The sequence below is a fragment of the Mustela nivalis genome (assembly GCF_964662115.1).
Source record: "Mustela nivalis genome assembly, chromosome: 12".
NCBI lineage: Eukaryota > Metazoa > Chordata > Mammalia > Carnivora > Mustelidae > Mustela > Mustela nivalis.
In genome coordinates, this window is record NC_139031.1 from 55,570,576 (window position 1) to 55,588,955 (window position 18,380).

The 18,380-nt window shown below is 38.9% G+C and overlaps 1 long non-coding RNA gene across 1 annotated transcript in view; it reads left to right on the forward strand.

Annotated features, from left to right (window-relative positions):
• Positions 1 to 16,382, forward strand: part of LOC309845264 — a 34,455-nt gene extending 18,073 nt beyond the window's left edge. Inside the window, exons 3-4 of the long non-coding RNA XR_014301174.1 lie at positions 12,012 to 12,123; positions 16,161 to 16,382. This is a non-coding gene — a long non-coding RNA (uncharacterized lncRNA). The remainder of the gene's footprint in view (positions 1 to 12,011; positions 12,124 to 16,160) is intronic.
• Positions 16,383 to 18,380: the final 1,998 nt, after the last annotated feature.

The window sequence follows — 18,380 nt, forward strand, 5'->3', positions numbered from 1 at the left end:
AAGATATACCATATGATTTCACTCATATGTGAAACTCAAGAAACAAAACAGATGAACATAGGAAAGTGAAGAGGAGAGAGAGAGAGAGAGAGAAACCACCACAAGAAACACTTAATTACAGAGAACAATCTGAAGGTTGATGGAGGGAGATGGGTGGGGGATGGGCCACATAGGTAGGTGATGCGCCTTAAGGAGGGCACTTTTGTGATAAGCACTGGGTATCACATGTAAGAAATGAATCAATAAATTCTACACCTAAAACCAATTTTACCATATATGTTAACTAGCAAGAATTGAAATAAAAAATTGGAATTAAAAAGAAGTTTAAGTAACCTACAGGAAGACAGAGTGGGAAATCCTTATTCTTCTAGAATTTAGAGTTGGGTAAAAATTGTTAATGGTTTAGTTGTGTTCTTCATCAATACAAAGCTATCCCCCAGCGTCAGCTTCCCAATAATGTGGCTACTGATTGTAACACATTGGTTTACACGCAGTGGGGTCCTCTAACAGCCATTACAGTATTGAACTCAATAGTCATCAAAATTTGTTTTTGAGAAAAACAATACATAAGGCTGATGATTTGAAGACCAAGAGGCCTATTTTTCCCAAAGAGTTAATATAGCCTTGGACCAAGCAAGATCGCAGGATCGGGGTACTTGGACTACCCTGAATTGTACCCTATCCCCCTCCCTCATACACATACATAATGGCTTTTCTTATATTGCATGTTGGCAAAAGCTGTCAGCTATACTTCTGTGCCGGCTTTTCAAAGAGACAGTCCTGTACCTAATATTAGTAACACTACTGGTATCTTCCATTCATTGGGCTCCTCTTCCATACCTACATTACCAGGTATCTTGTAATATTACTGTTAATCTTTAAAACAAGTCCTGGGGGGAACCTGGTTGGCTCGGTGGGCTAAAGCCTCTGCCTTCGGCTCAGGTCATGATCCCAGGGATCGAGCCCCCATATCAGGCTCCCTGCTGGGGGAGCCTCTCCCTCTCTCTCTGCCTGCCTTTCTGCCTACTTGTGATTTCTGTCTGTCAAATAAATAAAATCTCGTAAAAAAAAATTGTTAAAACAAGTCCTGGAAGCATATTATCTCATTCACAAGTGTCCAATCCAGATGCCTAACTTGTATCTGTCTCCACTCAGTCAAACTGTGGCTGTGGAGAGAATTTTTTATTCAAAAATTGTTTTTTCACTACTTCACAGTGTTTGCATTAGGAGAAGATACCAGGAGAAATCCTGAGATTAGGCATGAGAAAAATTACCGACAAGAATTATAATCACAGGCTCAAAGGCAACCTAAAGGTTGTGTAGCCAGAGTGGAATGACTACATGGACATCCAAAAGAACAAAAGAAAAATCTTTATGGCCACCATGAAGTAAGAGAGGGAGTCATCAAACTACCCTGATAGGTTCTCACATAGATGAGCTTCTTAAGCTCTTTTTATGCAGGAATCAAATATGTATGTGAATTCTCTAAATTGTAGGATAGCAGGCATTCAAATGCCTCTGGACATAAGGGGACAATCAAAGGGCTAAGTCTTTTTTAATTTTTAATTTTATTAAATAGGCTCCATGCCCAATGTGGGGCTTGAACTCATGACTCTGAGGTCAAGAGTCACATGTTCTACCAATAAAAACAGTCAGGCATCCCAAGATGAGTCTTATAGACAGATTCTGACGCAGTGACTAGGTTTCTATTCACTTTCTTGAGGGTTTTTGATACACTTTCATGTCAAATGCGACCTAAATCTGGTCCTGAAAATTCCCCTCACCATCTTTCATGTAACAGGCTGCCTTTTCTTAAAGAGTGAGACAATTGAGATCTTGCCTAGTCTTGTGCTAAAGCAGTAAGTATTTGACGGAATCCCTCAGTCCTCTGAGCCTATTTCCCCATCTGCAAAGTAAAGAAGCTAGAGCAATTGATCTGTAAAATCATTTCTAAATGTAAAAAATTCCATGATCCCACTGAAAATATTTTAGAGATAAATCCCTAGCCCTGATTGTTTGAGGAATCTAATATTTATAATTCCTGTTGGCTCTGGGTTAGTACTCAATGTAGACTATTTTTTTCTGAAAGATAACACAATTTCACAACGACCAATCTTTGTAAAATTTTTAGTGTGTTAAAAAAAAAAAGTGTGCTAGTGGTATCGAGCTATTTCAACTGTAGAGAACACACATTAATATCGCTGCTCTCTCATAGAACATTTATTTTTCTATTTTCAGCTTCATGGCCATAAACTTCTCTTTCCACATCAGTCAGATGTTATTATTTATTATTATTATTATTATTAATTTCACTATGTTTCCACATAGTCAGATAATTGACTATTAGTGGGAACCACCACACAAAGGATGTTGACAGATCAAGGCAAACCAGTCACCAGGATGAAAAATACAACTCAAATCACAAGTACCCCGAGCAGGAATTCAACACATTTGTGAAATAAAGCGACAGCCTGTTCAGCGTAGCTCTGGAGGTGCGAGGCGTTAGAGCGAGCCCACCCTTTTAAGCCATAATTTTCCTGACGTCCAGGGAGGTAAAGAGAGCTGCCCTCCTTTCTCCAACAACAGTTTTAAGAGTCAAACGGTAGGGGCGCCTGGGTGGCTCAGTGGGTTAAGCCGCTGCCTTCAGCTCAGGTCATGATCTCAGGGTCCTGGGATCGAGTCCCGCATTGGGCTCTCTGCTCAGTGGGGAGCCTGTTTTCTCCTCTCTCTCTGCCTACTTGTGATCTCTCTCTGTCGAATAAATAAATAAAATCTTAAAAAAAAAAAAAAAAAAAAAGAGTCAAACGGTAGGATGTCCCTAAAAGAACTTCGTGCACACAGAAGCATATGGACACGGAAATGTATATGTACCTCTAGCTTTCCAGGAACAGGTTGCGTGTTATCCTATCAACTGAGCGGTAGTCTGATGCTCTAAAATATCTATTTTGATAAAACATGGTTTTATACTACTGCAAGATTTCATGAAGTTTGTTCCATGGAATGTTAATAGATATTATGCAAATAACAGCAACCGTAAAACCCCTTACAAACTTTACTTGATCAAGGAGTTTGGAAAAAGCTTGGTTAGGTGAAGTTCAATAGACCTCCTTCCCGTGGAACTTCCTAATGTCTTTAATACGCTTGTGGGCAACACACCAAAGGCACCATATAATGCAGTCATTTCTAAGCTTATTTGACTATAAAACCACTTTCCCTAGGGACGTCTCTTGGCGGTAATGTCCACCGAGTATCATTAGGAAACAGAGCACTAATAAAAATGTGGGAGTTTGGTACAATAGGCTGAATGAAGCAGAACCCATTCGGCATATGCCTCCAAGCTGGAATTCCAGACAGACACACAGAAAGACATCAGAGGAGTGGTGCTGATTCCAGCTGGTTTAATCACTCTTTTAATGACATTAGGATAAGTAAGGCTTCTGGGCAGCAGCTATTTTAGACACAAGGCTTTTTTTGTTTGGTTTGGTTTGGTTTTTTGTTTTTTTCCCACTTCCCAGGTTTTGGTTTTTGTTTTTAAGATTTTATTTATTTATTTATTTGACAGACAGACCGACACAGTGAGATAGAGAGCAGAAGCATGGGGAGTGGGAGAGGGAAACGTTGGCTTCCCGTCGAGCAGGGAGCCCCGATCTGGGGCTCGATCCCAGGATCCTGGGATCATGACCTGAGCTGAAGGCAGACAGACACTCAACAACTGAGCCACCCAGGCAACCCCTACTTCCCAGATTTTAAAGTAAAGGCTCAGATAAGCGGACGTTGTTTGGCCAAAACTTACCCACCCACATCACGGAGCTGTTCTCCCTTCTCACCCCACACCCTGAACTCATATTCTATTCTCTCATGTTCTGCTCCTTTGTTTTTCTATTCAACACTTATGATCCTAAATTTCCTGGGTCCCACCTGGACATCCTAGTGGAAGAGAGCATATGATGGTAAATAAGAACTCACACAACTCTGGATTTGAGTTCTAGGTTCAACACTCACAACCGACTAGCTAAGTAGCCTCAGGCAAGTTATTTCACTTTCCCTGGCCTCTCCTTCCCCCAGAGTAAAGAGAATAAGATGGGCATCCTTATTATTTAAATTTAGGAACTGAATAAATTTAAATAAATCCTTTCCTATCCAAACTTTCACTACTTCCTGTCTGAAAATCAGGAACCAATTATCTTGCTAGTTAGTATCATATCCCTTGTTATCCAACTTTGCTATCCAAACACAAAATAAATTTGACAGCAAGGAATATTTGTGGGACCTACTTCATAGAGTCATTGTGAATATTAAAGTGGTGACTATTTGTAAAGCACTTTGAGACTGGTACATAGTATTTCCTATTTCTATTGTTCCAACCAATATGCCATAAAAATTCTATTCTATTAATACAGACCTCTTCTATGCAATTTGTTTTTACTTAACAGAAGCTCTTGGTACTATGATCCATATATTAAGGGACCAACCCTCAAATTTTACTTGTGGGTTCATTAGCTTGTTTTTACCTGAGGATCTTTTTTAGGAAGGAAAAAAACATGAGGGTATGAATCAGCAGACTTCATTTCTAGTCAAACTAATTTCTGGCAAAGTACTAGTCATAACCCATCAGGCAGGGATGTAACATATCTCAGTTTCCTCCTCAGGAAAATGGAACACATACCTGTTCTTTTTACCTCATGGGGTCAAGAAAGAAAATGAATGTAAACGTGATCTTCACATGCAATGCTGAGGAAAGAGGCTGCTTTTCACTCCACCCAGAGCACTGCTTATTCTACTTGTGGACTATGACCTCAGGATTAGGGTGCTAAGACACACATGAAACTCACAGTCATGAACCAATCCATTCATGAGTGTATTTCACACTGTTTAACACACTGTTTGTTAGTCGTACCATAGGATGTGTTGGAAACAATATCCACTCAAGCCATAAACACTTCATTGAACACCAACTAGGTACTAGGAGCTGTTCTTGGTGCAACGGTGGTTGAATCCTGGAATAAGTGACTCATTACCTACAGAAACAGATGTTCCTGTGAATTTTCCCTCTAGCCTACCATATTGCTGGTCCTTATCAAGTTTTTTATATTCTTTGCTCCAGCCTCCTTCTCTGTAAAAATGGCCACCTGTTTCACGAGACTAGGACTATTCATAAAATCACGTTACTCAAGTGTGTGCATTTCCTCAAAAGGAAAAGTATAACTGAAAACCAGTTTACTTATCAGGAAAGTACCAGGGGACTGATTTCCAACTGCAAATGCTTGCTTTGTTGTTCATTCATTTTTTCCCCTCAGAAATTTAATAAACTTTATCTAAAGGTCATGAGTTCTTCCTGAATAGCAGCAGCAAAGGTATTTGTATAGTATTTAATATTTAGCCAACCCTTTACAACTTTACTGTTTCTCTTCCTCCTAGCAACCCAAATTAGTTCATTACTATCATATTCTTCTTAGAAATGAAGAAGCTGAGGTCCCAAGCCCTACATGAGTGACCAAGCATAACATCAACTTTAGCCTTACTCTATCAGTCAAGTGAGAAGGAAATCATCAAGTTGGACACTTTCAGCTTTTTAAAAATTTTATCCCCAAAGAAAAATTGACTGTGCAAAGAAGAATTAATCCTAGCAGGGAGGGAAAAAAAGGCTCAGATAAAATACGAATCTAGTGCTTTACAATAAATATTATTGTGTTATTTAATATAAAAGAAATTATTCTTTCCCTATTTTCAATATCCTTTTTCCCTTACCCCAAGTATCTGCTAAATTATCCATGAAATATGCTCTCAGCTTATCTCATACTAATGTAAAATTCTGAAAAAAGAGAGAGATAGAGAAGATAAAATTCCAGGAAACGAAAAACCTTGTGAAAAACACACAGGTGAAGTCACTAAGAGTGAATTCCAACAGCCCAGCCCCTGCGGTATGAGTTGTCGAATTCCAAAGCAACGTGTTCTTCTGAAGAAAGGTTAAAAGTGGCAGCTGTCTGAGATCACTTCTAAGTCATGCTCTGCCCTCAACTGGGCCCTTGCTGACCCTTAGTTTCTATGTTCTTATTTGTATCTCATCCCACTCACGTCTTGTACTTCACGCCCAACACATAGATTCTGCAAGTTACCTCGATTCTGGTAAGTGGATTTTGACCATTTAGGATGAATGAAAGAATCTTTCCCTTCTCCAGTTCCTGATTCGCCTAAGCAGACAAAACCATCTCTCACTGGCAAAGGAGAGGAAAACAAATCACACCGAGCTTCATCGGCTACCCTCTCCCTCCCCGCATGTCTCCCTGCTGCTCAAGAAAAGATTCTCCACCTTCTTGCCAAGGAAAACACTTTCAGCAAAGTCCCTCTGCTGCTTCCCTATGGCTGTTTTCAGTCTTTATTTTCCATCACCCCTCAGAGAGACTATGTGTAACATCCATGAAAGTTAAACTCTGGGGGCACCTGGGTGGCTCAGTCAGTTAAGCATCTGACTCCTGATCTCAGCTAGAGCCCATGGGTTGGGCTCCACACTGGGCATAGAACCTACTTAAAAAAAAAAAAAAAAAAAAAAAAGTTAAATTCTAGAAGCTAAATTTTCCAGAAATCTCTGTCTGCATAACAGTTGGGGGGATTAAGAACTTTTCCCCCAAGGCCTATAAGTTCTCTCCATATTTTTATCTCTTGAGAACCTCTGGATTATTTTTAAGAGAGCAAGACTTGTACTATTTGTCTATGCAATGAATGTTGTCCATGAAGATAGTATAACTAGAGAGGAGTAACAGTTTGAAAAGGGGAAGGTAGAAGGACTCTGCTGCTTGGTATAACATGAAACCTTGGCAAAGGCCTTGCTGGGTTCCAGATGCTGTTCTTAGTACCTTAGGGATATGACCTCGTTTTTTTTCTTCTAAAACACTCTGTAGAGTATCTACTTTTTTATCCCTAGCTTACCATGAGGAAACCAAACTGTAGAAAGATTAGTAAGTTACCTATGGTCCCTCAGGTAATTACAAGGATTCCAACCCAAGAGCTGTCTTCATGTCCCATGCTCAGAACATGGCTTCCTGCTGCCCTGCAGGGCTGCCCACCATCCAGGCTGATGCAGGGCCCTGGTGACCACAGCTCCATGTAGACCAGTTTTTATAGTTGCTTATGTTTTTATGTTTTAAAAATTACCAGTATGTCTTCCCTCCCAAAAGACATCTTGCATACTGTGAGTAACCATCCCTGAAATTCTGTCATTAGAATCTGTGACTGTTTGGGCAAGTGTCTTTCGTCCCCCATCCCTGCTTTAAACAGTAAACTCCCTGAGAGCAGGTTGCGTGTCTCCTTCCTCTTTGCACCTCCCCGAAGGACCTAGTACAAGGCCATACATGCAACAAAACTCAGAAGTAAATTTCTAGGTGCAAAGACTCAAATTAGGTTCTCATTGAGTCTGAAAGGAAGTTTATCCTCCAGCATTCTAAGGACGTGAAGTGGGTAACAACCTGAAACTAATATCAGCCAAGACCCAGGACCAAGGCAGGGACAGGCTTATCAGATGACTCTGGTCACTGCAGAGCAAGGATCCCGAGGCAGTGCTGCAGGGATGCAAGACAGGCCCAGCCTGCTGAAACAGGAAGTGATGCTGCTTTCAGGAAGAACCTTCCCCGGCTCTGCCATCCCTAGGGCGAACCCTGAGAACAAAGTGTACCCTCTACAACACCCACCCAGAACTCTGCTCCGTCCTTTAATCTAAAGAATTCATTCACCCAAACATCCCAGGGCTGTTGCCCAGTGTTCTCAGTTCCATGGAGACTGGACATGGTGCCTTCTGTGGCATCAGGAAATTTCCACAGCCCCTTGGGGTCTCTCGGGCTTTGTCTCCCACTCTCTCCTCCTCGTGCACCCAGCTCCAGCCAGCTGGCCTCCTCCACTCCATGGAAGCTCCTTCCTCAGCACTTTTGCCCTTGGTCTTGCCTCTGCCTGACTGGTACCCTCACCTGGTACTCTGTGGGGGCTTCCCTAAACAGCTGATTTAAAATTACAGAGGCCCTGATGATCACAGACCTGTACCCCTGGGGCAAGTAATACATTATATGTTAATTAAAAATAAAATAATAAAATTGCAGAGTCCCACCATCCATTCTCCATGTCCCATCACTTGCTCTGCTTTCCTCTAACCGACTTACCTCTATCTAACACGCTATATGTTTGACTAACTTATTTTAATTATTGTCAGCCTTTCTGCACTAGAACATCAATTTCATGAGGCCAAGAATTTTGCTACTTTAATCACTAATGTATCCCTGTGCTTATAAAAGTACCTGGAAATGGTGGCATATCACAACTACTTTTTGATTGAATGAAGTTTCCTTCACTTTTGTTAATGATTCATTACCACCTAAAATACTTATGCACTTGATATGTACATAGATATAGAAATAAAGTCATATACACACACATAAATATGCATAGATATGTATACATATATACATATGAACACATACATATGCTCCTGGAGAGTATATTAGATATATTAAGAACATGTTTAATACTAAAGACTGAGTGTTCTTGGAGTAAACACAGACATCCTAGGAAATATGTGAACTCAACCTCTATCCCATTAGCTTACTTTCTTAGATGTTTACACTGGGGCACACATATCCTGAACATTATCACTTCTCCTTCTGAGAATAAATAAACAAAAGCAGGAAATAGAGGCCTTCTTCTAACCCTCCAGAAAGAATTACATAGTATCGTCATTTTACCCACCATTTTACCCACCTCTATCTGGTCCCCATCTGCTGCACAGAACATTTGTAATTACCACCTGGCTCATCCCAGGCTTCCTGCCAGCTCCCCTCCTCACCTACTTCCCTTCCTTAGTCTCCCTCTCATCAATCAATGAGTAAAGTCTAGGGCTGGCTCCACCAGGACCTTAAATAAAGACACTCCCTCATCACCATGGCAATAATCACCCCTCATACAACATTCTCTATACTGTGCCACTGGATCCTCTAATACTTCAAGTAAATACTGAGAGAAAATTAATCACAAGAGCGTCCATATGCACAAATCAATTCAGACCTGAATGTAGCAGGTTGCTTTTATACCCCACCCGTCTCCAACTGACAGTTTCAGACAGTGCCAAATCGTTCAGGAAAAGTGACTTTGGTTCAAGACAGAGAGCTAAAACTGAGAGAGAGCCCTTCTGAAACTAGAGCCCTGGGGAAAAGGGGCTAAAAAATTCCACCCTGTGGCCAAGAAATACAGAAAAACAACTTGTCTTTGCAGAGACCTGGTAAAGGAAGTCAAAATAAAACAAATGTGGTCTTGTGAAAAAGCAAAGCTCTTCGTCTATCCTACGTGTGGGTATAGAAATGAAGTTTACGCTATCCCCATTGTGCTGGAATCTTCTAGAGGAGAATAACATAAAAATTGCTCTCACCAAAGATACTACTCAGGCACCTGCCACACACAAACTCAGAACTTCTCTATAGAAATTTATCTACAACCGAGCAATTGGATTCCTGCAGAAAAATCATCCCAGTGGAAGATGAGTTCACAAGTAAAGATATAGATTTCTATAAAAAAAAAAAAGACTCCCCAACAGAGAGTCAACAAGTAAAACAAATGAAAGTTTTGTATAGCACTGCCAATTCAAATACATAGGTTTCAATAAATATTTAAGAGAAAAGAAACAATAATGGTATAATGCTATAAACAGGAGGACCAATAAAGAACTCAACCAAGCTTCTAGAAGGGAAAAATAACACCATTCACAAACAATTAGCGCATACCATATCCATGAACTGTGGTGGTGAAAGTGGACCATCACCCTGGTGCCCTCCAGGAAAACCTGGAATGAGTCCATTTACATTTTATAAAAAGGAACTTTTCTAAGAGGTCAAAGGGTAGCACTCTGCTCCAATTCTAGCAATGAGAAAGCACAATAATTCTCTTCAGAGCCCCAGGGGAATGATACTGACAGAGGAACAACATAGGAGGATCCCGACTCAGTTGGGGTTTACACAACTTCTTGTCGTAACATAGTGCTGTGTCTAGTGAATACACAGGCATCCTTGGAAGAGGAGGCTTGAGGACAGCAAGTTGAGTTGCTGAGACAGACACTGAGGGTCCAAAGAGGGCCCAGGGGTCTTTTGAGTCTTACCAATAGGTAGAGGCAGCACTGTCCCTTTTCTTTTCCTTTTGTAATAAACACTGAGTGCAGATATATGACCATAGATTTACTTTTTTCTTGGCCTTTAGATAATCAGACAGACTAAACAATGCATTTTTGTAGCCATATCTTTGATGCAGACCCATGTTGGAAAGAAAATATTAAACTCTTTCTACTTACCCAGCCCCTGGCAATAAGCTAGCATCCAGTGACCCCCTGGGCACCACTTTTGAGCATAATACACCTTCTTCTGAGCATAATACATCTTTGTTGCATTATCTCCTAACCTGAATTGTTCCTCCAGAGTGCCTTCCAAAAGGGAAAATGGACACAGAACCAGAAACTCATAATGGTTTACAAAGCTCCCTCTGAGAGCTGTCTTTTTGGGGGGGAGGGGACTGTGAGCTGGCTTGATCTGTTGGTCCACTGACACCTGCAGGGCTTCCTAGTGGAAGGATGTTAGAGGATGTACCATTGTTTCCAGTACAATATGCTTTGGGGATTAGTTCTTTTTAGGTTTAGTCTTTCTTGCATCCCATGCCAGAATAAATATTATATTACTTCATAAGAGATCTCTAGTTTAATCTAGCTCAGAACATGTAGTTAGTCAACAAAGGGAGGCACTTTTGCCAAAATTCAGTAAGGTATTCAATTGGAAATGGTTACAAAAGTAACACCCAAAGCCAATAGAAATAAAAATTTTATTTTTATTTACGATAGTAATTTTGCAGAAAAAAATCCTGCACTAAAATTCATGGGTTAGTTTAGTAATCCCCAAGAAATCGTTTTAAGTCCTTTTATTCCACTTTTCCATAGTCCAGTAGTACTAAACTACCCAATTGACTCTAATAAACAAAATTGAGCAGGAAAAGCTTGTGACAAATGGGGCTGCAAGGGGAAAATGGTCTAACCATGACACCCAATTTACTACCAAGAATCAAAAGAATATTCAACACGGGATGGGAGGCCAGTTACATTTTGAGAAAATTGTGCTTACATTAGCACCTTAAAAAAACTTCAGAAATCACACCTATATACATTAATAACAACTTAAGACATACGTTAAAATGTATGATTTCAGAAATTTTAATTATCTTCACAGATTTTTTTTGCCTTATTTCCTTTCCCCATCTTCAGAAAGCCATTAACCCCAGTTTCCTAAACCAATCTGAGCTGTAGATGATACAAACTTTGGACATGTCACATAAAAATCTTTTGCAATCACTTTGAGGAGATGAAGATTTTCATTTAAAAGCAGTATAAAATGAGCCTGAGTAGGACTAGTGAAATGACTTTAAGTCATATATGTAAGAGGTCCTTGTGTCCATTTGAATTTTTTAAAAATTTCCTATCCATAGTTTGGTGCTTAAAAAACAAAAACTATCCCAATATTAATTTTATCATTTTAAACAGAATGACCCAAATGATTCCATATGAAAACCTCCTTATAGCATGTCTGCATTTCATGCCCTGAAGACACTCAAAATCCCTTAAACTATCTTTACAGGCTCAGGAAATTGACCGAATTCATCAAATTGTTTAACATTTACAGTGATTAGTTGGTAGGATTTCTTTTACTTAAAGTTTTTAATTTGGCAATCCAATATAAAAATAAGAATAATAGAAAACTGGTTTAAGTGTAATTAAGACTCACTTCTAAAATTACATCCTAAATATTCACAGAATTAGAGCCCATTTTTTTTTTCATTGTGCAGTGTCTAAAAGCCTACAAATAACGAACAAATGTGATATTTTCCTATAAGGACAGATAAGTAAAATGCGATGTGGTGAACACCACAGAATTTGGTCTTGAAATGATGACGAGGTCTTAAAGAAATCTGGAAGAAAGTAAATGTTCTGTGTTTGCTTTCAGGGCTGACTTATTGCTGAGGACTGAGAATAAAGTTATTACAGAATGAGTCACCTGGAAAACACAGGCAAATAGAAGAATGCTGAGAACATGAGGACGTGTTACTCTTTCATTGGTACTTTAAGGATAAAACATAAAAACTGGATATTGCAAAGTGTCCCAAAAAGATTAATTTGTGAAAGCAATACATGATTGCATTTCTTTCTTTCTTTCTTTTTTGAGATTTTATTTATTTATTTGGCAGAAAGACAGAGAGCACAAGCAGGGGAAGCAGCAAGCTGAAGGAGAGGGAGAAGCAGGTTTCCCACTGAGCAGGGAGTCCAAGGCAGGTCTCCATGCCAGGACCCTGGAATTATGACCTGTGCCAAAGGCAGACATTTAACCCTCTGAGCCACCCAAGCACCCCTGCATTTCTTTAAATAACCATTAGAGAAGGTTGGGCGTTTTTTAACCCCAAATTATCCAAACTCAGATTTTGAAACCAATTCTTCCATTTGGAGAAAAAATATAACAGAATTCACTGGCATGCAAAAGACACACACAAGCACACTCAAGGCAAATTTGGAATCACAGATCACAAAAGGATTATTCTGATCTTCCAAGAAAGATCAAATATATTCACAATTATATACTCAATTATATGCACAAAAAATGTTGGGGGTTTGGAACGTTATTTATTATTATTTGACAGATGAGAAAGTTATAAGCATAATAGTACTTTCTTTGTGAGCCTCTTGTATAACAGTAATCAGTGTTTTCTGCTGTAGGTTAAAATATTAAAACTTACAAGTTTTTTGCTTGTTAAAGAAAACTTTGCCAACTTTAAAGTATTATATCCTGTGATAGAGTATACCATGTGTTTTACTTACCAAGCTACTATTGATATGTATCATTTTTGTTGTTTCCATTTTATATTGCGGTTCATTTATCACCATCCCTTACAAAATGCCTGCCACATCGGGGCAAAGACAGCCAGATAATAAGAGAGAAAACTCTAGTCATGGCCACCTGACAATGTGCTGGTTCACTTTGGATAGTAAAATAATGATATAATGGTTTTTGAAGGAGGGAAGCTTTAAAAACTCCCAGAAGACATTTCCTAGAACTGAAGTCAAAGGAAAGCTATCTCAGAAGGCAGGATTAGGCTTTTAAAAAGTCACTTGCCTCAAGAGGAATGACAGCTTCAGAGGACATCTCTGCTTGTTCAGGGCTCCACCCTCAGAAGTGTATTTGTCATGTAACAATATTGACTCTAGGGTCAAACTCCAACTGCCAAGGACACGTCTCCTTAATGTATTTGAACTCCTTCTTTCATATATGGCTAAAGAATTCATGATGAGAACCAAATATGTATATAAATATTTTAAATCATCCCTATTTCCAGCCTATCCAAACTTTTATATTATTTTTTATATCTTCTTTCCTATAAGACACATCTCCTCTATGATCTAAAAGGATTTCCAAATGTGGGCCTTTATTCAGGTAAAGCAAGACTTGAAGACCTATGAGACTAGGATTCCTTCCAGTTGAGTACAAGGTATAACATTTCTGATAACTAGGAAGAAGTGTTCAATTGTCTATAAAACAAGTACAGAGAGCTAAATTAAAAAAAATTTCTAAATCTGTGGGCTCCTTGAGATGCCTAATTGATACATGAACACTCAAGTAAGAATGTTTAAGCTGGGGTGGATGGATTTCTCCAAGGAGGATTTGTCACATGTGTGAGCATTTTTCCTACAGAGAGCCTTGATGGATTTTATCACCTAGACCATATGAAGAATTGTCCAAATCATCCTACTTTAATGAGTAGAAGAGGATATTTTTAATTACTATACTCAACCACAGGCCTAAAATGAGACTCTTCTGGACAAACTGTATTCATGACCCAAGAAGATAAGCACTACCACAGCAGAGAATTAGGCTTTTTTTCTCACCTTCCTAAGTGGACGAGTATTATTACCAAGGCTCGGTGCTGAGCCGTGTGCTCAATACTTTCCCTTGAGAAACCCATCCTATCATACAACTTTCAATATAACATGTCAATGATGACTTTGCAGCCTTTGATACATGTCACAGCCCCAAACTTTAGACCCAGGAACCTCTCCCCATGTGAGAGGTAAGTCTGCTCTTTCTTTGTTCACTCCTGGAAGGAATGGAAGTAAGACTAAAACTGATTAAGTTCCTCAGATCTAATTATTCCTCAGAATAGGATTAAGACCTTCTTTGTCTGAAGTTGAAGAATAAGTTTTGAAAGTATTGGAATAACCTTCATGTGTTTATTTAAGTGTTTGTAAGATATAAGAAAAGATATTTTAACAAATCTGAATATTAGTCTGTGACTCATTAAAAATAACCTAGAATTATGGGGTGCCTGGGTGGCTCAGTGGGTTAAGCCGCTGCCTTCGGCTCAGGTCATGATCTCTGGGTCCTGGGATCGAGTCCTGCATCGGGCTCTCTGCTCAGCAGGGAGCCTGCTTCCTCCTCTCTCTCTGCCTGCCTCTCTTCCTACCTGTGATCTCTCTCTATCAAATAAATAAATAAAATCTTAAAAAAAAATAACCTAGAATTAGAATCTTAATTTAAAGGGTATAGTTGACTGTTTGTGAGCAATATTTAAAAGGTTCATTGAACTGAAAGTAATATCCAGTAATTTCTATTTATGATATTTACAAGAATTACTAAAGTGCTTAGAAAGGTTTTTCTCATTATGTCTACAAATCTGCCCTACTGCGCAATTTAAATTTTAAGTGAATTAGATGTTCTGGTATTAAATTTATAAATTGTAGTTAAAAGTATTTGGGGGAGTCCCATTAGCAAAGTTTGTAAAAGAGGTTATTGATCCACTGAATTTAAATCTATTAACACAAAAAATCAATTTGTGATTGTTTAATTGAATCTATTTTTTTTAAAGATTTCACTTATTTATTTGACAGAGAGAGAAGCAGTGAGAGAGGGAACACAAGCAGGGGGAGTGGCAGGCAGAGGGGGGAGCAGGCCTCCTGTCGGGGTCGGGGGGAGCTCCATACCAGGACCCTGGGACCATGACCTGAGCCAAAGGCAGATGCCCAAGGACTGAGCCAGCCTGATGTCCACAGATTAAATTTAATCTGATAAATTTAATTTACTGAAATTGATTCTTAAGCCTGTAGATTTAGGAAAAGCTAGGCTTTAAGTTATCACCTTTACTACACTGAATAGCAATTAGACTCCACAAAGTGGGAAACAAATATTTTTGTATGCAAAAGCCCCCATCAAACATCAAGATAACTAAAACGGCAATCAAGTATATGTCAAAATACTAATGTTATGCGTCTATTTCTCCAAGCAAGAGTTTAGGAAAAGCATATTTATTCAGCAGCCTGAACTGCAGTTAGATAAATATTTCTGAAAAGCCCTCCATGAGGGGCAAGTCCTTTAGGACAAGAAGCTATTCTTTTCCTCTACATAAAGCTCATCACTATTCCATTTGGTTGGGGGAAGGTTAACATTTGCTTATAGGTTCATCTCTTTACTTCCTGACATCAGAAGGAAGCTTGGTAGACAGAAAGGAATATTGAATTAATTGTCAGCAATTATGAGGGCTCTCAGTCATCCCTCCACTCATCACTCTTGTGTTCACTGGGTCAATTATATCCACACATCTGAATTTATTTTCCTTATTTTTTAGAAAAATTGTGTCTGGTAAGGTTGTTATGATGACAATTTCATTTTTCCAACAGTGTGTGTTGAAATTCTAAGCCTCGTGGTGGATTATAATCAAAGATTATATAGGAATTAAAGATTCTGCTGTTATGGAGTTCACTGACTTAATATTATGTAATGGAGTTAATGGACTGAGACCTAAATGATTATAACTCAGAGAAGCAAGTGATACATTGTGTAACAGTAACTAATATTTCTAAGATCCTGCTCTGTGCTATGTACCACTGAAGCACTTCACCTCAGTTATTTTATAAAATCTTCCATGGATATTAGAAAGTTCTTAGATATCAGCTTTTTGTCTGATATCCAAAGATATTTGCAAATATCTTCTCCCATTCCCTGAGTTGCCTCTTTGTTTTGTTGACTGTTTCCTTTGCTGTGCAGAAGCTTTTTATCTTGATGAAGTCCCAAAAGTTCATTTGCGTTTGTTTCCCTTCTTTACCTTTGCAGACACATCTTGAAAGAAGTTGCTGGGGCCAGTGTCAAAGAAGTTACTGCCTATGTTCTCCTCTAGGATTTTGATAGATTCTTGCCTCATGTTGAGGTCTTTCATCCATTTCAAGTTTATCTTTGTGTATGGTGTAAGGGAATGGTCGAGCTTCATTCTTTTATATATAGCTGCCCAATTTTCCCAGTACCATTTATTAAAGAGATTGTCTTTTTTCCAATGGATATTTTTTCCTGCTTTGTCAAAGATTATTTGACCATAGAGTTGAGGGTCAATTTCTGGGCTCTCTCCTCTATTCTATTGGTCTACGTGTCTGGTTTTGTGCCAGTACCATGCTGTCTTGGTGATCACAGCTTTGTAGTAAAGCTTGATGTTCTCAGCTTTGTTTATCTTTTTCAACATTTCCTTAGTGATTTGGGGTCTTTTCTGGTTCCGCGCAAATTTTAGGATTGTTTATTCTATCATTTTGAAAAATGCTGGTGGAATTTTGATTGGAACGGCATTGAAAGTATAGATTGCTCTGGGCAGTATAGACATTTTAACAATGTTTATAAGATCTATAAAAAACTCCTCAAACTCAACACTCAAAAAACAGATAATCATGTCAAAAAATGGGCAGAAGACATTAATAGACACCTCTCCAAAGAAGACATACAAATGGCTAACAGACACATGAAAAAATGTTCATCATTGTTAGCCATCAGGGAGATTCAAATCAAAACCACTTTGAGATATCACCTTAAACCAGTTAGAATGGCCAAAATTAACAGGACAGGAAACAACATGTGTTGGAGGGCATGTAGAGAAAGGGTAACCCTCTTACACTGTTGGTGGGAATGCAAGTTGGTGCAGCCACTTTGGAAAACAGTGTGGAGATTAAAATTAAATATAGAGCTACCTTATGATCCTGCAATTGCACTACTGGATATTTACCCCAAAGATACAGATGTAGTGAAAAGAAGGGCCATCTGTACCCCAATGTTCATAGCAGCAATGGCCACAGTCACCAAACTGTGGAAAGAACCAAGATGCCCTTCAACAGACAAATGGATAAGGAAGAAGTGGTCCATATATACAATGGAATATTACGTAGTCATCAGAAAGGATGAACACCCAGCTTTTGTATCAACATGGATGGGACTGGAGGAGATAATGCTGAATGAAATAAGTCTGACAGAGAAAGTCAATTATCATATGGTTTCACTTACTTGTGGAGCATAAGGAATGACACAGAGGACATTAGGAGAAGGAGGAAAAGTAAATTGGGGTATATCAGAGGGGAAGACCAAGCATGAAAGACTGTGGACTCTGAGAAACAAACTGAGGGTTTGGAGGGGAAGGGGTGGAGGATAGGTGAGCCTGGTGGTGGGTATTAAGGAGGGCACATATTGCATGGAGCACTGGGTGTGGTGCATAAACAATGAATCTTGGAACACTGAAAAAATAAAATAAAATTTGTTTTAAAGAACAGAAAAAAAAAAAAAAGCAGGTCATGCTATCTCCACTTTCAACTGAGATGACTAAAGTACAGAAAGTTTAAGTGATCTGCAGGATTTAGTAGAGAATGTCATAATCATAAAGCTGGATTTGAACCCAAACCACTCTAAATCTACAAATGGCCCTGTTTACCACTGCAGGATACTCCCTCTTAAGGGTGAAATCTAAACTCCTTATAACGACATCAGAGGAGACAGGCTCCCTCAAAACACCTTTCTGAACCTATTTGCCTATCCAGAGAGATCTCACTCTAATACCCTCATCCCATTAAATATCCAACAAATAAATAGACAAATAAAAAATATCCAACAAACATATTTTGAAAATTCTTCATTTTCTCCATCTGGAAATCTTGCTTTCCACTACCACTGTAAACATTGTAGTGGATAGAAATCTCTATCTTCTCTTTAAAATAACAAGAGCTAATGTCTGTATCATTACTTGTCCCTTATTGGATAAAATTCTCATATGGATGGTTAATTTTCAGTGAGTTTCTATCTTCATTTTTCAATCAGATTGTATGTAACCTTAGGACAGTAACAATGTCTTCAACTTCTTTGGGTGTCCCCATGACAGCTTACTGCCCTGAATGACAATTTTCTAGGTATATGTCTGGCTACCTCAATAACTGACCGTTTCTTATTCACCTTTCTATCTTTAGAGTCTGGCATGGTATTTGCTACAGGAATAGGTTCAATGACTATTTGGTGAAGAAACAAAATAAT